Source organism: Zingiber officinale, chromosome 3A (genome assembly GCF_018446385.1).
Source record: "Zingiber officinale cultivar Zhangliang chromosome 3A, Zo_v1.1, whole genome shotgun sequence".
NCBI lineage: Eukaryota > Viridiplantae > Streptophyta > Magnoliopsida > Zingiberales > Zingiberaceae > Zingiber > Zingiber officinale.
The window spans coordinates 37,757,118-37,778,674 of NC_055990.1; positions in this window are offsets into that span (position 1 = coordinate 37,757,118).

Genomic DNA, 21,557 nt, shown 5'->3' on the forward strand with positions numbered 1-21,557 from the left:
AACAGAATGCGACCACGAGGAGTTACTTGATTCGGAGTCTTCAGTGACCCCTACTTAAAGACTCACAAATCCTTAGATCGTATTGACGAGCAATCCACTATACACCTATTCCAGAACTGTCAGAAGAGGGAATCAAATACAAGTACAAAACAACCTACACTTTCCTTTTGGAAGTATGAAATATGTACAAGAATATTAAATCATTACCAACATTATAGAAATGTAGAATCTAAACGGGCTCGTGTATTGATGTCAGTCTGACGGCAGCGGTTGGATGTCTTAGAGCAGTAGCACAGCAGTAAAGTGTAGTTGAAGCATCAGAAGAGTTATTGAAGCTCATAGAAGGGATTAATTCATTATGCTGCTTGAACACTTCTTTAAAAGAGTGTTGAGGGCGCCTCTAAGCTCATCGGAGTCGCTCCCAACCTTAAGTTTAATCCCTTAAACCATGGTCATGATAAACAGCGTGGACTTCAGCTTCTATCCACTTGAGGGCACCTTCAAAGCACTCCAAGGCACCTCCAAGCACACATCAGGGGTGCCTCTAGTGCATTCCAGGGTGCCTCCCCACAACGCAAATTTTATCTCCTTAAGGCCACCTCCAACAGTACCAGGGCACTTCCTGGCCTGTTCCGAGGCATCTCTAGTCAACTCTGAGGCACCTCGGGCACTGTTCATCTGAGACTGATTTTTTCTATTTTATTCCTGCAAAATACGTCAGTCCAAAAACAAAGTGTAACTTACAAAATAAAATTAACACAATAATAAATAGCATTATTAATTAAATCCGATCTTTCCAAGACTAGGATATAGTCATGGTTTCAATTTAAGCTTTCAAAATGGACCAAAACTGGACCAGCGTCTAAAGTCCCTAATTAATACTCGACCTCACTAGATTACTCTTCTTCAATGGCTTACCTTACTTATCATGTAAAATCACTTGACTCTCCTTTAACCCACCAGGTATTCTCACCCGTTGTTAGGTTTACAGACCCAACTAGTCTTCATCTAGCTGTCAGGTCCCTCTAGATATTGGGCAACTTATTAACCTATTTGGACTTTCCACCAACTATCAGGTTCAATAGACCTAACTAGATTTTAGCCTAGTGTTAGGTCCTCCATACCCGTCAAGTCTTGCACACTTGGTAATAAGTTTAGATCATATCATACCTAATTTTAATCCATTTGTCATTCATCAAAACTTAGATTTGACTATTAGTGATAACTGCACCAATATTTACAAGGCACAACACATATAGAACATGACATAAATACTTCATTGAATAAGGAAATGACATAAACATAGTTCATACATCAATCAACACATCATAATTACTCTCTACATCCTAAGAATTAGTGGTCTACTCCATTACAAAGGATTTACAAACCAAAGATACAAAATAAAGCATTCTTACATTCAAAACATGAGAAAGAGAAGAAGACATGCTTATCGAGGAGATTGTTGGTGTCTTTGGAATGTTTCCTTGCTCTGAAGGTGGACGGATTGGAAAAGATGAAGCCTCTAGGGTTCCCTTAGAGGGAAACCCCTTCCCTAAGGAATGGGGGCGGATCCCCAAGCTAAAGATAGGTCAAAAGGGGAGAAAAATGCCCTTTTATAGGTTGGGGGGTCATGCCCCCCTCGTGTTCTCTGCCACACGATTGTTCCTGGAGGCATGGCAGGGGAGTGCAACCTGTAAAAAAGGGTGGCATGGCCGTGCCTGAAGGCACGGCCTGCCCGTATACCTCTCTAGAAGATGAGGCATGACCATGCCCTTTGGCATGGTCGGGCCATGTTATTTTCTAGAAATGAGAGGCATAGTCACGCCATATGTCTAGATGAGAAGAAAGGTAGGGTCGTGCCTTAAGGCATGACCAGGTCTTGTGTCTTGGTTGGAATGAGGCACGACCTGCTCGTGTGGACTTCTGAGGGTGGTTCTGGGGAGACACAACCATGTCTCTGGCATGGCATGGTCGTGTGAAGTGCTGAGATGTGGCTGGCGCCTCCTATGAAGTCGCTCCTATATTCGTTTCTACTCTATTTTCACCCCAAATCACGTCTTATCAATGAAAATAAGGAAATAGCAAATCTCCGAATGAAAGGAGTATAAGCATGATAATATAATAAAAAGGTTGCAATAAACATAGATTATACTCATGAATTGCGTAGATGTGCGTCAAAGAATGTCTAGAAACATATATAATATATGCACATCAGTATACAACTACGATGCTTATAATGAAGATGAGTATAGATTTTGCATTCAATCAATTTACTATTTTCATTCAAAAATATCAAACAGTTGTTTATACAACAATCATGTAAACCTAAAGCCCTCACTAATTTCTTTATAATATAGAAGCTACTCGTCATTAGATGATCAGCTGTTGGTTGGTCCTAGGAAGATCATACCGGCTCCACTGTACAAAAATTTTGTACAAGTGTCGAACCTTTCCTAAACAACCTATTGTGTTCTTTAGAAATTAAATTAGGAATTGCAAACGGAACTTCACATTATTGATTCCAAATTTAATTTATCTGTTCTTAATTGTTTAGATTTGTATCGCAAACGATGCTTAACATTATTGATCCAAATCCACCTATGTTATAAATTCAATTAAATATTAATTTCCAAAATTGGCTTCCAGGACTACATGGCGAGGCATTAGTCCTTCTTAGGTATGAGATCATCCACCACCGTCTAGACAAAGCCTTTTAAGGAAAGCTAATATTTAATTTCCTTATATAACTCTAGGTTTAACCAAAAAGAATAATCGAATCACAAATTTGAAAAATAAAAAAATAAACTCGAATCATAAATTTGAAACTCTAGAATCATATGCCTCTTGTGTTTGAAATTCATACAAAGAAAAACTAGCATGATGCGGAAAATAATTACTAGTTATACCTTTTCTTTGTATGCTAATAACCTAGAGATCTTTTGCCAAATTCCTCGCCTCTTCTTGGACGTCGTGTGGGTGATGAACCTCCAAGATGAACACTACCCAAAAGCTTCTTCCTCCTTCTCTAAAATTCGGCCACCACCACCACAAAGAAATAAAAGAGAGCAAGGGGAAAGGAAAGGAGAGAGGGCGACCACAAGAGGGAGCACAAGCAAAAGAATAAGAATTGATGTGTCATGAGGCCTCTCCTCCCCTTCTTTTATAATATTTGCCCAAGGCATACAAGGAAAGATTTTTATAAAAAATTAAAATCTTCCTCTTGTTTTTCCTTTCCTCCTTTTTAATTCCTTTTTCTCCTCTTTGATTGAATCAATTGATTGGCCGGTCCCTTGCTTGGGCACCAAGCAAGGGTGGCCGACCCTAAGAGGAAGGAAATAAAATTTTGTAAAAATTTTATAAGCAAAGAAGGAAAGCTCTTATAAAATTTTACAAGCTCTCTTTTAATCTCCAAATGTGGATTGTTTAAAAAAGGAAAGTTTACTTTATTTTAAAATAATTTTTAAAATTTAAAACTTCTCATTTAAAATTTACTTTTTTAACATGGTGACAAAAAAGGAAAGTTTCAAATTTAAAACTCCCTTTTTAAAAACCATGAGGATGGTTAAAAAAGGAAAGTTTTAAAACTTTTAAACTTTTTTTTAAACCACGTGGCCTAATTCAAATAGGGAAAGTTTTATAATTTAAAATATCTCTTTTAAAACTTGTAGATATCTATAAAGAGAAGATTTAAAACACTTCAAAACACTTCTCATAATTTGAATTATGTGGCTGACCCCCTTTGCAAAACTTATGGCCGACCCCTTTAGAGAAGATAGTGGCCGACCCTTGGCTTGGTCACAAAGCCTTGGGCCGGCTCCCTCTTGGACACCAAGATGGGCTTTTCATGAGTGGATATGAGGCATTAATGAGGCTACAACAGGGACCTAGAGGAGAAATTGGTTTTGGCCTCCCGACGAGCTTGAGTATCCTGTGTTCGCCTCGAACACATAACTCAAGTTCATCAATAACAACTCATTCCACTAGAGAGTTATTATTGCACTACCGCACCAATCCCAAATTACATTATGGGCTCCTTCTTATCATGAGTGTGTTAATCTCCCTATGTTTAAGATATCGAATGCCCACTAATTAATTGAGTTACTGACAACTCATTTTAATTAATGTCTTAGTCCAAGAGTAGTACCACTCAACCTCATCGTCATGTCGGACTAAGTCCACCTGCAGGGTTTAACATGACAATTCTTATGAGCTCCTCTTGGGGACATTATCAACCTAGATTACTAGGACACAGTTTCCTTCTATAATTAACAACACACACTATAAGTAATATCATTTCCCAACTTATCGGGCCTTTTGATTTATCGAACTAAATCTCATTCATTGATAAATTAAAGAAATAAATATTAAATATATGTGCTTGTCATTATATTAGGATTAAGAGCACATACTTTCATAATAACCGAGGTCTTGTTCTTTTATTTAGTCAGTGTAAAAAGAAACTGCTTCAATGGTCCTACTCAATACACTCTAAGTGTACTAGTGTAATTAGATAGTTAAGATAAACTAACACCTAATTACACTACGATTGTTCTGATGGTTTGTTCCTTTCCATCTCGGTCATGAGCTATTGTTTATAATTTATAAGGAACTGATAACATGATCTTCTGTGTGTGACACCACACACCATGTTATCTATAATATAAATTAATTAAACAACTACACTTAGCATATAAATGTAGACATTTTTGACCAATGTAATTCTTTATTTTAAAATAAATGTTTACAAAAACTAGGCTTTTAGTATACACTCTAACAATCTCCCACTTATACTAAAAGACTAAGTTGTCATATCTACTGCCATACATTTGATTCTCATCCCCTCCGCATGCCGATCAAAAGCTTTCGCCGGAAGAGCCTTAGTGAAAGGATCTGCTAGGTTATCTGCTGATGCAATCTTGGCGACGACAACTTCTCCTCGCTTCACGATGTCTCGTATCAGGTGGTGCTTGTGCTCTATATGTTTACTCGCCTTATGGGCTTGTGGTTCCTTCGAGTTTGCAACTGTACCACTATTATCACAATAAATTGTGATGATTTTGGGCAAACCAGGAACCACATCTAAGTCCATTAGGAAGTTCCTAAGCCATACAGCTTATTTGGCTGCCTCAGAGGCTGCCACATACTTAGCTTCCATGGTTGAGTCTGAAATGTATTTATGCTTAACACTCCTCCATGCAATGACTCCACCTCCTAAAGTAAACACATAGCCTGATGTAGACTTACTATTGTCCCTCTCTGATTGGAAGTCTGAATCCGTGTAATCCATAGGGAGCAAATCATCTGCTTGGTAAACTAGCATATAATCTCTAGTCTTTCTCAGGTATTTCAATATATGTTTTACAACAGTCCAATGTCGTTGTCCAGGGTTATTTTGATATCTGCTAATCATACCCACGACAAAACAGATATCCGGTCTCGTACACAGCATTGCATACATTAGACTTCCCACATCCGAAGCATAAGGTGTTGGTGCAACCTTAGGTCAAGGTTGACCTGGTTGACCTAACTCGAGTTGACCTGACTCGAGTTGTATTTTGATGTTTGACTTAGGAAGATTGTCGGTGCAACCTTAGGTCAAGGTTGACCTAGTTGAGTTGCATGTTGATGTTTGACACTCGTGGAAGAGTTGTATTCTTGATATGGGACAAGAATAGATGTTTGGGAGATTATTGGGGCAACCGTAGGTCAAGGTTGACCTGGTTGACCTGATTCGGGAAAAAGTCCAAGTATGGAGACTTGGCACTAGAAAAGTCCAAGCAGGGAGCTTGACACGCGAAAAGTCCAAGTATGGAGACTTGGCACTGGAAAAGTCCAAGTATGGAGACTTGGCACGGAAAAGTCCTAACTGGGATGTTAGGCAGTGTGGAAAGTCCTGTGAGGCAGTGGGAAAGTCCTAATTGGGATGTTAGGCAGTTGGAAAGTCCTGGTGAGTGAAGCCAGGCAGTGGGAAAGTCCTAACTGGGATGTTAAGCAGTTGGAAAGTCCTGGTGAGTGAAGCCAGGCAGTGAGAAAGTCCTAACTGGGATGTTAGGCAGTGTGAAAACCCTAGTGAGTGAAGCTAGGTGAAAGTCCTGGTGAGTGAAGCCGGACAGGGAAAAATCCAGATGGATCAAGGATGATCGGACATCTGGTGATGGGAAGTCCAAGTAGGTCATAGGAGTGACCGGATACTTGGCACGAAGAGGAAAGTCCAAGTGGGTCAAAGGGATTGACCGGACACTTGGTGGGGAGTCTTAGCAGGTCAAGGGAGTGACCGGATGCTAAGCATGATGTACCAATAGGTCAAGGTTGACCGGATATTGGTTTGAAAGATTTGGGACTTGGTTTGGGAAAAACCAAGCTCTGGATCGGTCTGCAGACCGATCCAGCGATACGTTTGTGTATCTGATCGTGACCGATCGGTCAGACCGATCAAAGTACGCACAGAAAGTTGGGCGCTTTTCTGTAGAACAGCTGATCGGTCTCCACGACCGATCGAGACGCAGCCAGAGAGGTGGGATCGGTCCGTGGACCGATCAGACTGGGCCTGATCGGTCCACGGACCGATCAGGAAGCTACAGACCGATCAGGGCGATGCCTGATCGGTCTGGCCGCCTGATCGGTCCCGGACCGATCGAAAGGTTCTGGACCGATCAGGGTGGAGCCTGATCGGTCCACGATTCGACCGTTGAGTCACAACGGGTCGCTCCATCTTCTCCGCTGGCTTCAGTCTTCGCTGTGCAGGTTCGCAGGTTATAAAAGGAGATCAAGGCTTTGGTGCAATCGGTTCTTCTTCTTTCTTTCTTCTCTTCTGCTGAAGATTTGTGGGTTGCGATAAGAGCTCTGTTGAGTTCCTCCCGAAAGCTTCGCGTGAGCTTCCTCGACTGGAACAGTTGCTGCTGTTAGGGTTTTTGAAGCTGCTGCTTCATCCGGACTCCAGTCGACGAGAAAGCAAGATTGGTAGAGTGCTTGTGTATTCTTATTGTATTTCTTGCTTATTCTTTACTCCTGTTTGCTGTTGCAAACAAGTGTAGCGAGGTTTCTCCACCCAGAAGGAGTTTTTATTAGCCGGTTTTCCGGGGACTCATCCACCGACGGATTGATTGGGTTCGTCCACCTTACGGACACGCCGAGGAGTAGGAGCATCATCTCCGAACCTCGTACATCGCTGTGTTAAGGTTTGATTTCTTCTCCTGTTTTCTTTCTGCATTTAGTTTCCGCTGCGCTAACCCTAGTTTGTAGAAAGAAACGCGAGTGATTTGGGGCGGCTATTCACACCCCCCCTCTCTAGCCGCGTACGAAGAGATCCTAACAAGTGGTATCAGAGCGAAGGTTTGCTCTTCATCGGATTAACACCCGGGAAGCACGAGCTAGAGGATGGATCTATTCGGAGAAGATGTCACCATTCCACCCTTCTACGAATGCGGTGACTTCGCGTATTGGAAGGTAAGGATGAAGTACTTTCTTATGACTAACATAATGAATTGGTTTTGTGTACAAGAAGGTTTTTCTCCTCCGGTGGATAGGGAAGGAAAACCTCTTGAGAAGAAGGAGTGGACCAGAGAACAAATTCATAAATCCGAAATCAACGAAGAGGTAACGAGAATAATTGAATTTTCATTGCCTACTAACATCTTGTGTAAGATAGGTTACAACAATGCCAAGGAATTATGGGATAACTTGGCCAAGTACCATGAGGAGAGCTCCACTTCAAATCATGAAGAGGAGACAAGTGAGTCATCAAGTAGCTCACATCATGGAGGAGAGGAATTAGAAGTTGAGGGTTACTCAACATCTAAGGACGAAGAGGAGGAGAGTTCTTCTTCAAGTTCGGAGCAAGAAGAAGAAGCTTCTACCTCCAAAAGGGATGAAGAAGAGAGCTCGCATCCACCCTCAACCCTAGGTAACTCAAGTAATTTAAGTTCAATTAAATTACACATTATGTGCTTTGAGTGTAGGGAACATGGACATTACAAGAGTAAGTGTCCAAAGAGGGTAAGAAAGACTCCACCGGCGCCAAAGGTCAAGGAAGCCGGAGTCCCGAAACGCAAGGGCAAGGAGCACATCGTGTGCTTCCAATGCAAGCAAAGGGGACACTATAGGAGCCAATGTCCGAGGGGGAGGCAACTTCACAAGGACAAGAAAACAAGCACATCAATAAGGGGGGCTAAGGCAAACCCTAAGGTAATCTCTAAGGTTCATTATTGCAATTCTAATAAAACTCATGCTAGTAGTTTTATTGCAATTGTTAATAATGATAAGCATGTTAACTTTAGGAACCAATACATGTGCTTAGGAGCTAAACATGTTAGCCTAGGTAAGGATAACACTAGAAATACCAACCCTAGGATTAACGCTTCTAAAGTTAAGGAAAACCTAGGTAGAAATCCCAAGAAGACTAGACACATGCCTAGGAATATCTCAAGAGAAAATGACAAATTAACACTTGAGGTATTAGAGAGGGAAAATCAAGTCTTGAGGTCAAGACTTGATAATTTAGAAAAGACTCTTAAAAACATGGAGAAGTCATCTCTAGGGTTTAGGGGTCAAAAACCCAAGTCCAAGGACAAGAAAGGTTTGGGTCACAAACCTAAGTCCCAAGTGGTCAAGCCCACTTATCATAGTGTTCCATTCGATTATGGAACAAAACCTAGGGCTAGGAAGACCACCACCAAGGTCACAAGGGGAGTCACCCCTAGAGTTGATCTTGATGAGTCTCAAATGACCAAGGCTTTAAAGCCTAAGAGGGTCATTAGGAGGGTTGCTAGGGAAGTCATCCCTAGTGAATATTTAGTGAACCCAATGAGCTCAAATAGGTATTGGGTTCCTAGGAGCATCTTCTCTATCCCATAGATGGGTTAGAGAGTGTCAACTCCAATTAGAAGGGTAGTTAACCCAACTTTGAGGAAATTGACACTCAAGGAGCATTTTCAAGGTTTTGATAACCTTTGAAAATGAAAAAGAATTATTATTTACTCCTTGAAGAGTAAATTGTGCCATATTTGAAAAATATCGATTTTAATCTTATTTGGCACAATTTAAGAAAACCTAGAGAAATACCATAATTGGGATTTTGGTTTTCTCTTAGGGATATATGGGCAATCTAGGGTTAGATTTTAAGTTAGCTAAGGCTAAGGATACTTAGATAGGGAATTTAGGTTTTTTTTTTTTTTTTTTTTAACTTGCCATGATTGGTTGTCATATGCCATGCCATGACATCATATTTATTTTATTATCATTTGAAATGTCATGATAATGCTTAGGCTAGTTGATATGTCATGCTTTATTTAAGTTTTCAAACTTTATGCCATGACATCATGACATTGGCACATGTTTTTACTTATGTTATCATTATATGCCATGTCATCATCTCTTGCATTATCAATGAAATTGATTTGAGGACAAACATATAATTTAATATTGAGATCAAATTGGTGTTTAGAAAATGCATGAGAACTTAGCCTAAGTTGACCTTAACCCATATCTCACATCGAATTGACTTGAATGTGGTTTGATACACCTTAGATGTGTGTGAGATATTAGGATCATGAGTTAGGATCGAGGTGCATTGTCCATGTACCTAGATGACCCTAATTCAAGAAATGGAGGATCATAGGGAAAACTTGTGTACAAGTCATGTACATAGAGTCCTAAGATTATGATCCTAAATTAAAGGGTTTAAAATCATTTCAAAATTGTTTTGAAAAACCTTGATGAAGCTTTCCTAGTGATTGCATTCATCATTGAACATTGTGATACAAAGTTGAGTTAAATTTGAACTATTTCAAAGTTTTTGAACTTTGTATCAAGATTGAAAAATGGAAGTTATTTTCATAGAAAACTATTTTTCCATGATAGTGTATGATATGAGGAATGTATCCTCAAAGTTTCATAATTTTTGGAATTTTCTTGAATTTATTAGGAGTTTCTGATTTTCCAGAAGGGGAAATCAAAAGTTCTGATTTCAGTAGCTGGATCGGTCCGGGGACCGATCCAGGGAAGATCTGATCGGTCTGCGGACCGATCCAGAGTATTGTGGATCGGTCTGCAGACCGATCCAGTGAGTTCCAGTAGCACGAGTGCGATCTGATGAAGGGCTGATCGGTCTAGGGACCGATCAGGGCGTGCCGAATTTCTGATTTTTCAGCTGTTGTCTGAAATTTCAGTTATGGAAATGATGTTTTTGGATTTCTAACGGTTTGGAACTCACAAAGACATTGTTGGTGCAATGGTCAAGGGGGAGTTAACCTTTAGGGGGAGTTTTACTTAATTGTCAAGGGGGAGTTGACTTTTAGGGGGAGTTTTTACTCCTTGAGAGTTTTGAGGATTAGTGATATGGGATTATCACTAAGTTGATTGTTGAGTTTAGTATCTAGGGGGAAATTAAGAGTTTCAATGAAAGGTATGGGACTTTCATTAGGAAGAAACTCTTGACCTTGATACCCTCCTTTTTCCTTTTTGATGTGTGTCAAAAAGGGGAGAGTGTTCATTGGAGAATTATTGGAGAACCCAAGTTAGGTTATCAGGTTAACCTAAGCTAGGGGAAGAATGTCAAGGAATGTTCAAGGAAGAACATTGGAATTCTTTTGATGTGTGTCAAAAAGGGGAGAATTATTGGAGAACCCAAGTTAGGTTATCGGGTTAACCTAAGGGGAGAATGTCCAGAGAATGTTCAAGGAAAAAACATTGGACATTGGAAGATGATTGGAAAACCTAAGTTAGGTTATCGGGTTAATCTAACTTGATTATGGGTTTTGTCAAACATCAAAAAGGGGGAGATTGTTGGTGCAACCTTAGGTCAAGGTTGACCTGGTTGACCTGACTCGAGTTGACCTGACTCGAGTTGTATTTTGATGTTTGACTTAGGAAGATTGTCGGTGCAACCTTAGGTCAAGGTTGACCTAGTTGAGTTGCATGTTGATGTTTGACACTCGTGGAAGAGTTGTATTCTTGATATGGGACAAGAATAGATGTTTGGGAGATTATTGGGGCAACCGTAGGTCAAGGTTGACCTGGTTGACCTGATTCGGGAAAAAGTCCAAGTATGGAGACTTGGCAACGGAAAAGTCCAAGCAGGGAGCTTGGCACTAGAAAAGTCCAAGTATGGAGACTTGGCACTGGAAAAGTCCAAGTATGGAGACTTGGCACGGAAAAGTCCTAACTGGGATGTTAGGCAGTGTGGAAAGTCCTGGTGAGTGAAGCCAGGCAGTGGGAAAGTCCTAATTGGGATGTTAGGCAGTTGGAAAGTCCTGGTGAGTGAATCCAGGCAGTGGGAAAGTCCTAACTGGGATGTTAGGCAGTTGGAAAGTCCTGGTGAGTGAAGCCGGGCAAGGGAAAATCCAGATGGATCAAGGGTGATCGAAAACCTAGTGGTGAGAAGGTGAAAGTCCTGGTGAGTGAAGCCGGGCAGGGAAAAATCCAGATGGATCAAGGATGATCGGACATCTGGTGATGGGAAGTCCAAGTAGGTCATAGGAGTGACCGGATACTTGGCACGAAGAGGAAAGTCTAAGTGGGTCAAAGGGATTGACCGGACACTTGGTAGGGAGTCTTAGCAGGTCAAGGGAGTGACCGGATGCTAAGCATGATGTACCAATAGGTCAAGGTTGACCGGATATTGGTTTGAAAGGTTTGGGACTTGGTTTGGGAAAAACCAAGCTCTGGATCGGTCTGCAGACCGATCCAGCGATACGTTTGTGTATCTGATCGATCTGGTGACCGATCAGATAACAAACAGAAGGCAAAGCACAGTTCTGTGCGCTTACTGATCGGTCTGGGGACCGATCAGCATGAAGCCTGATCGGTCTCCACGACCGATCAGAGACGCAGCCAAGAGAGGTGGGATCGGTCTGTGGACCGATCCAACTGTGGCCTGATCGGTCCACAGACCGATCAGGAAACGAACAGAAAGTTGGGCACTTTCTGTGGAGCAATCTGATCGGTCTAGGGACCGATCAGCCCAGGGCCTGATCGGTCCCCAGACCGATCAGAAAGGTTCTGGACCGATCAGGGTGGAGCCTGATCGGTCCACGATTCGACCGTTGAGTCACAACGGGTCGCTCCATCTTCTCCGCTGGCTTCAGTCTTCGCTGTGCAGGTTCGCAGGTTATAAAAGGCGATCAAGGCTTTGGTGCAACTGCTTCTTCTTCTTTCTTTCTTCTCTTCTGCTGAAGATTTGTGGGCTGCGATAAGAGCTCTGTTGAGTTCCTCCCGAAAGCTTCGCGTGAGCTTCCTCGACTGGAACAGCTGCTGCTGTTAGGGTTTTTGAAGCTACTGCTTCATCCGGACTCCAGTCGACAAGAAAGCAAGATTGGTAGAGTGCTTGTGTATTCTTATTGTATTTCTTGCTTATTCTTTACTCCTGTTTGCTGTTGCAAACAAGTGTGGCGAGGTTTCTCCACCCAGAAGGAGTTTTTATTAGCCGGTTTTCCGGGGACTCATCCACCGACGGATTGATTGGGTTCGTCCACCTTACGGACACGCCGAGGAGTAGGAGCATCATCTCCGAACCTCGTACATCGCTGTGTTAAGGTTTGATTTCTTCTCCTGTTTTCTTTCTGCATTTAGTTTCCGCTGCGCTAACCCTAGTTTGTAGAAAGAAACGCGAGTGATTTGGGGCGGCTATTCACACCCCCCCTCTCTAGCCGCGTACGAAGAGATCCTAACATAAGGAACTGCCTTCATGTCCTCTATCTCCTTTGATGTCTTCGGAGACATCTCTTTAGATAAAGCTACTCCATGACGAAAAGGTAAGAAACCTTTCTTGGAGTTTTGCATCCTAAAATGAGCAAGGATTGTATCTATATATGAAGCTTGAGATAGACACAACATCCTTTTCTCGCGATCCCTTATGACTTTGATCCCAAGAATGTGTGCACATTCTCCTAAGTCCTTCATATCAAATTGTTTGGACAACCATATCCTTACATCTGATCACACTTTGACATTGTTGCCAATTAACAAAATATCATCTATGTATAGTACAAGAAATACCACTACATTTCCGTTACACTTCTTGTATACACAAGACTCATCCGAACATTGAATAAATCCATATGACTTGATTACTTCATTAAACTGAATGTCCAAGATCTTGAAGCTTGCTTTAGTCCATAAATAGACCGATTGAGCTTGCACACTAGATGCTTTTTGCCTTTTTCAATGAACCCCTCTGGTTGCTTCATATGGATGTTTTCTTTAAGACTTCCATTAAGGAAAGCTGTCTTGATATCCATTTGCTAAATCTCATAATCTATATGAGTAGCAATGGATAAGGGTATCCAGATAGACTTAAGCATAGCTACCGGTAAAAAGGTCTCCTCATAATCGATTCCCTCTTTCTGAGTGTACCCTTTCACAACAAGCCTTGCTTTGAAGGTTTCTACCTTCCCGTCTATCCCTCTTTTCCTTTTGTAGATCCACTTGCACCCAATAACTTTTACACCATTTGGTGGTTCTACAAGCTCCGAGACCTTATTAGAATACATAGATTCTATTTCAGAATTTATTGCCTTTTGTCAAGATTCTGCATCTTTATCTTGGAGTGCTTCGTCATACGTCAGGGGATCAGGTTCATATTTACCCGAGATCAAGTCTGAAGATTCTCCCAAAAACATGAATCTCTCAGGTTGCCTAACAATCCTCCCACTACGACGAGGCACTGTCTGTAACTGTGCATCATTTGTAACACGTGTTGCAGTTTCTTGTGGTACTTCATCTTGTACTGTTGGTACTAAAGTAGACATGTCTTCTCTCATTTCTTCTAAAATAATTTTACTTTTGGGCTTGTGGTCCATTATATAGTCTTCTTCTAAAAACTGGGCATTGGTACTAACAATGACCTTCTGATCTTTAGGACTATAAAATAAACCACCTTTCGTTCCACTAGGATACCCCACAAACATGCGAACTTCTGTACGAGATTCTAACTTATCAGCATCTTCTTTCAGCACATGTGCTGGACTACCCCAAATCTGAATATGTCTCAGACTAGGCTTTCTCCCATTCCACAATTCTGTGGGAGTAGAGGGTACTGATTTAGAAGGTACCAAGTTCAGAATGTGCGCTGCTGTTTCCAGAGCGTATCCCCAAAACGAATTTGGTAATTCTGAATAACTCATCATCGATCTAACCATCTCCATAAGAGTCCTATTCTTTCGTTCTGCCACACCATTCTGTTGGGATGTACTAGGTGCGGACAACTGGGATTGAATCCCGACGTCTAATAAGTAATTCCTAAACTCTCCTAAGAGGTATTCACCACCACGATCAGACCGTAGTGTCTTGATACTTTTACCAAGACGTTTCTCCACATCAGCCTTGTACTCTTTGAACTTATCAAAGCACTCAGACTTGCGACGTATCAAGTAAATGTATCCATATCTCAAATAATCATCTATAAAGGAGACAAAATATTCGAAACCACCTCTTGCCTGGATAGACATAGGACCACACAAATTAGAATGAACCAGTTCTAACATATCTTTGGCTCTATACCCCTTGGCCGTAAAAGGTCTCTTGGTCATTTTACCTTCCAAGCAAGATTCACAGGTTGGAAAGTTTTCCACGACTAATGAACCCAAGAGTCCATCAGTTATAAGCCTTTGAATCCTACTTAAGTTAATATGACCAAGCCTTAGATGCCAAAGATATGTTTGGTTCGTCTCCGAAGGTTCCTTTTTCTTATTGGAATTAGAAGATGTGTTATTAATTTTCATTTGTTGCTTTGTGGAAGAAATTGGATTTAAAGTATATAAGTTGTCAACCAATGCACTAGAACAGACAATAACCCTATTTCTCTTTATAATCACATTGCTATTAAAAGAAACAGAATATCTATCCAAATACATTTTAGAAACTGAAATTAAATTCTTTCTAAAACTGGGTACATAAAGACAATTTCTTAAAACCAAACTTCTATTCCTATCAAAAGATAAGTAGACGTCTCCCATTGCAACAGCCTCCACCTTAGTAGCATTGCCCATGTAGACAGTTATTTCTCCTTCAAATAGTCGTCGGGTTTCCTAGAACCCCAGCAAAGAGTTACAGACATGTTCAGTGGCTCCTGTATCTACACACCAGGTGCTGGTAGATAACGCCGCCAAACATGTTTCAACTATTAGAGAATGAGATATACCTTTATTGTTCTCTTTCCTACGAGGATAGTCTACCTTCTAATGTCCTGACTACTTGCAGATGAAGCATTTGCCCTTCGGCTTCTTCATTCCAGCTTTTTGTCCTGTACCTTGAGGTTTATTCACCTTCTTTGCTGAAACAGTATGTTTCTTCTTCTTCTTGCCTTTCGACTTAGAAGTAGAACCATTTTCAGTATAGTGAATCTGAGAATTGTGACGAAATAACCTTTCTGCTGCCTGAAGTTCTATCAGCAATTCCGCCAATGAATACATCCTTTTATTCATATTATCGTTCAGGCGAAATTGCTCAAAACTTCTGGGTAGCGTTTGGAGAATCATATCGATCTGGGTTTCTCCATCGATTTCTCCTCCAAGGATTTGTATTTCGTTTAAATAAGCCATTATCTTTAGGATATGATCCCTTACGGGAGTCCCCTCTGTCATGGTGGCTGTCATTAACTTTCTCATAGCTTCTTGCCTAGCGACCCGATCCTGGTGGCCAAAGAGATCCTTGAGATTGTTCATTATATCATAAGCTGTTGGTAAATCCTGATGCTGATGTTGCAGCACATTTGACATTGAAGCCAAAATGTAACACCGCGCCATCTCATCTGCCTTTACCCATTTCCTATGATTCTCAATCTCCTCTTGGGTAGACTCACCATTAGGCGCATTAGGGCACTCCTCTGACAGTACAAACTTATAGCCCTCAGTAGTTAGGACAATGTCCAGGTTTCTTTTCCAATCTATATAACTGGGACCAATAAGTGTGTTCTCTTTCAGTATGATGGCCAGTGGGTTGAAAGTTATCCTAAGAATCATAAAATAAACTTTGGTTAAGACTCTAAATTTAAAATAATATTGATTCCTCAAACAATACTATTTAAATTAACCAACACCTCAAATCACTGTGAATTTTGCATGCTACGATAGTGTGGACGTATACAAAATCAAACATTTGTAAGAGGAGGTTTTACCCATTAATTTTATTCTTGTCAACCTAACTTTATGACAAATAAAATTAATAGTTGGTTTTTCTATCAGATGTGCCTAAGTGTATACCATTAGTTGACACTTAGTCCATTAAATAAGATTGTGCCCCTTCTGATGGGGAAGATCACACGCTCCTAATTAATTTCCTATAGTCATCCAAAATGAAAGTTTGATCTAGTGATCCACAAACAAACTCATCCGATATGGAGGAAGACACTCAGAGCCTACGCGCAAGTTTATTTGCATCACTTACAAACCAGTAATGGAGACCGTAGAATTTATTAAAAAATCCCTCTCCCACTTAGTTATTTAAGGTGAGGAATTTTGACCTAGTAAGCACACATCACACACATAACAGTAAATAAAAGTAATAAATATGTAAATTATTTTCCAACTATTATGACCTTGTCCATCACTGTCCTTCGCGTGCTGCCAGCCCTAGGGTTCATGTCGTCGGGTCCATTGAGCTTCCTTTTTCCGCTGCGCTTCTGGTCCTCCAATAGTACCACGCCTTGTAAGGATACGATCAATGATAAAAATAGAATTTTACATATATCGATCCTATATTCCACAAAGGAATGTACATATAATCTAGATCGAAACAAAAATGTAAAATCCTAATAACTAATACAGCTCCTGCTGTATTTAATATTACAATTATGCACACACAATAAAATGCCCTTGACATGTCCAAGGGTCTAATCACACACAATATCTGTAAGCCATAATAGTTGGAGCTTTCAACCACAGAGTTAGCACATCCTACTATTATCCTGCCTAAATTATGTATGACATGTGCATAATTAAACTGAAAACCAAATACACAGAGGCAAACCCTAGCTCTGATACCAATTGTTAGTTGGTTCTAGTAAGATCATACCGGCTCCACTGTACAAAAATTTTGTACAAGTGTCGAACCTTTCCTAAACAACCTATTGTGTTCTTTAGAAATTAAATTAGGAATTGCAAATGGAACTTAACATTATTGATGTTGGTGCAATATTCCTCAGGTCAAGGTTGACCAAGTTGACTGAGCTTAGACTAAATCAAGCTCGAGTCTTGATATTGTGGTTTCGATGTTTGACAATACATGTAGTCAATACATGAAGATTGCAGGTGCAATTGTTCATGTGTGAAGGAGAGTCAAGTAGATCAAGATTGACTGGATACTTGACTGGAAAGTCCTGGTGAGTGAAGCCAGGCAGAGTGAAAGTCCTAACTGGGAAGTTAGACAGAAAGAAAGACCTAGTGAGTGAAGCTAGGCAGAAGGAAATACTGGTGAGTGAAGCCAGGTGAAAGACCTAGTGAGTGAAGCTAGGCAGTTGGAAATCCTGGTGAGTGAAGCCAGGTAAAAGACCTAGTGAGTGAAGCTAGGCAGTTGGAAATCCTGATGAGTGAAGCCAGGCACGATCAGTGGATCGATTGGGACAAGTGTGCGATCACACAGAACATCACTGGATCGATCAGTCGATCGATCCAGAGCCCCCAATCGATCAGTGGATCGATTAGGAGCTGCGATTTCGCGCGATAAGCCCTGGATCTATCGGCCGATCTATCCAGTCAATTCCCGAGAGCACAGAGGCACTCTGGATCGATCGGTCGATCGATCCAAAGCCTCCCCAATCGATTTGGAGCAATCCAATCGATTGGGATCCGACCGTTGGCGTCGTATTTAGCTGCTGGCGAGCTGTTCTCTCGGGAGATCTTACACTGTTTCATCTCAGATCTTCACAGGCTTCCAAAGCTTCTCCACAAAGTTCTCACCGCCAGATCTTGAGGGTTCTTGGAGGTTTTCCCAAGTCAAGAGGCGGATCTACAGCGGAAGAAGAAATCTAGGGTTAGGGTTTTCTTGTGCAAACTTGTAAGATTTTGCCTGTATTTTGTTCCCCTTCCCTTTTTTCTTGTAGTGTGAACTTGTAGGGCTTCTCCGCTTTTGGTAGTTACCATAAAGGAGTGTTTTTCATAGTGGAGGGTGCATGAGTGTGTGGATCCTTGGATTAGTCACCTCTTCTTGAGGTGGATACCAAGTAAATCCTTAGTGTTAGCATTGTGTTTGTTTTCTTTATATTTTTCGCTGCATATCTTTGAAGAAACAAGCAACGAAGAGTGCGACGAGCGCACCGAGCTATTCACCCCCCTCTAGCTACAAAATCGGTCCCAACAATTGATTCCAAATTTAACTTATCTGTTCTTAATGGTTTAGATTTGGATCGCAAACGATGCTTAACATTATTGATCCAAATCAACCTATATTATAAATTCAATTAAATATTAATTTCCAAAATTAGCTTCCAGGACTGCATGACGAGGCATTAGTCCTTCTTGGGTATGGGATCATCCACCACCACCTAAACAAAGCCTTTTAAGAAAAGCTAATATTTAATTTCCTTATATAACTCTAGGTTTAACTAAAAAGAACAATCGAATCATAAATTCGAAAAACAAAAAAAAATAAACTCGAATCACAAATTCGAAACTCTAGAATCATATGCCTTTTGTGTTTGAAATTCATACAAAGAAAAACTAGCATGATGCGGAAAACAATTACTAGTTATACCTTTTCTTTGTATGCTAATAACCTAGAGATCTTCTGCCATATTCCTCGCCTCCTCTTGGACGCCGTGTGGGCGACGAACCTCCAAGATGAACACCACTCAAAAGCTTCTTCCTCCTTCTCTAAAATCCGGCCACCACCACCACAAAGAAATAAAAGAGAGCAAGGGGAAAGGAAAGGAGAGAGGGCCGGCCACAAGAGGGAGCACAAGCAAAAGAATAAGAATTGATGTATCATGAGGCCTCTCCTCCCCTTCTTTTATAATACTTGCCTAAGGCATACAAGGAAAGATTTTTACAAAAAATTAAAATCTTCCTCTTGTTTTCTCCTTTCCTCCTTTTTAATTCCTTTTTCTCCTCTTTGATTGATTCAATTGATTGGCCGACCCCTTGCTTGGGAACCAAGCAAGGGTAGCCGACCCTAAGAGGAAGGAAATAAAAATTTTGTAAAAATTTTATAAGCAAAGAAGGAAAGCTCTTATAAAATTTTACAAGCTCTCTTTTAATCTCCTAATGTGGATTGTTTAAAAAAGGAAAGATTTTTTTTTAAAACAAGTTTTAAAATTAAAACTTCTCATTTAAAATTTTCTTTTTTAACATGGTGAGAAAAAAGGAAAGTTTCAAATTTAAAACTCCCGTTTTAAAAATCATGAGGATGGTTAAAAAAAGAAAGTTTTAAAACTTTTAAACTTTCTTTTAAACCACGTGGCCTAATTCAAATAAGAAAAGTTTTATAATTTAAAATCTCTCTTTTAAAACTTGTAGATATCTACAAAGAGAAGATTTTAAAAATTCAAAACACCCCTCAAAATTTGAATTATGTGGCCGACCCCCTTTGCAAAACTTATGGCCGACCCCTTTAGAGAAGATAGTGGCCGACCCTTGGCTTGGTCACGAAGCCTTGGGCCGGCTCCCTCTTGGACACTAAGATGAACTTTTCATGGGTGGATATGAGGCATTAATGAGGCTACGACAGGGACCTAGAGGAGAAATTGGTTTTGGCCTCCCGATGAGCTTGAGTATCCCGTGTTCGCCCCGAACACACAACTCAAGTTCATCAATAACAACTCATTCCACTAGAGAGTTATTATTGCACTACCGCGTCAATCCCAAATTACATTATGGGCTCCTTCTTATCATGAGTGTGTTAATCTCCCTGTGTTTAAGATATCTAATGTCCACTAATTAATTGAGTTACTAACAACTCATTTTAATTAATGTCTTAGTCCAAGAGTAGTACCACTCAACCTCATTGTCATGTCGGACTAAGTCCACCTGCAGGGTTTAACATGACAATCCTTATGAGCTCCTCTTGGGGACATTATCAACCTAAATTACTAGAACACAGTTTCCTTCTATAATCAACAATACACACTATAAGTAATATAATTTCCCAACTTATTGGGTCTTTTGATTTATCGAACTAAATCTCACTCATTGATAAATTAAAGAAATAAATATTAAATATATGTGCTTGTCATTATATTAGGATTAAGAGCACACACTTCCATAATAACCGAGGTCTTGTTCTTTTATTTAGTCAATGTAAAAAGAAACTGCCTCAATGGTTCTACTCAATACACTCTAAGTGTACTAGTGTAATTAGATAGTCAAGATAAACTAACACCTACGATTGTTCTGATGGTTTGTCCTTTCCATCTCGGTCATGAGCTACTGTTTATAATTTATAAGGAACTGATAACATGATCTTCTGTGTGTGACACCACACACCATGTTATTTATAATATAAATTAATTGAACAACTACACTTAGCATATAAATGTAGACATTTTTGACCAATGCGATTCTTTATTTTAAAATAAATGTTTGCAAAAGCTAGGCTTTTAGTATACACTTTAACATCAGCAAGGAGTAACTCTGACATCAATTGATAAATATCATCATAACATTGTTATAAGAAATGATGTTCTGCCTTAATATTTAATAACCTTGCAATAACTGATAATAAGGAATGACTAAATGGAATGTCTTCTGACATTTCTCTTTCACTAACCTTTAACATGTCATATTGTTGTTGAACTTTAGGTGTAGTATTTCATCTATATTGGAATGATCAATTGCATTGATCGCATTGTAAACTATTGATTATATTTCATTCTCACTAGATGATGATTCCCCTATAACACTTGTGCCAGATGAAGAAACAACCAAAGTTCCAATTGGATAAAACTAATAAGACTCTCTATGACAGTACCAGTTATAGTAATTTAGAATAAAATCATTTCTACATAAATACACTTTCATGATATCCTCATCATAGAAAGATGTATTCCTACATTTGAAATAATTACATAGATAATGTAAATCGATTCCATTTATGGATTCTGGATGACTTTTAGTAAAGTTAACAAACTTTTCAACTCCAACAAAATATACATCTCAGATAAATCTATTTTCTAATTTATTGTATATCCAAACTTTATTAATATATATTGGAACCTAATAAGAAATAAATTTTTAAGGAGATTAAACGTGGAAAAATAAGCATCCAGATAATTTAAACTTGTATATCCTAAATTAAAGTGAAGAATAAACTCGTAAAACCTAAATTAACACTAACTCTCTTGTCCAACTAAATTGCTGGCATACCCATCTGTATAACCTAACAACCAAACAAGCAAAAATATTGGACTAAGCAATTCGTATTAGTAATTAAACGAAATAATAGTTCGCCTTTAAAATCAATTATGTACATAAAATCCCCAAATTTTATCTACAATGTAAAAAGATGAACACATTAGATTGTATATCAAGCTAAGATATACACATAGATATTTCTGACCGGTGAAAAGATGAACCATAAATTACCAACATGGTAGGATATATAACCTAAAAGAGAAGATTGTGCTAGAATTA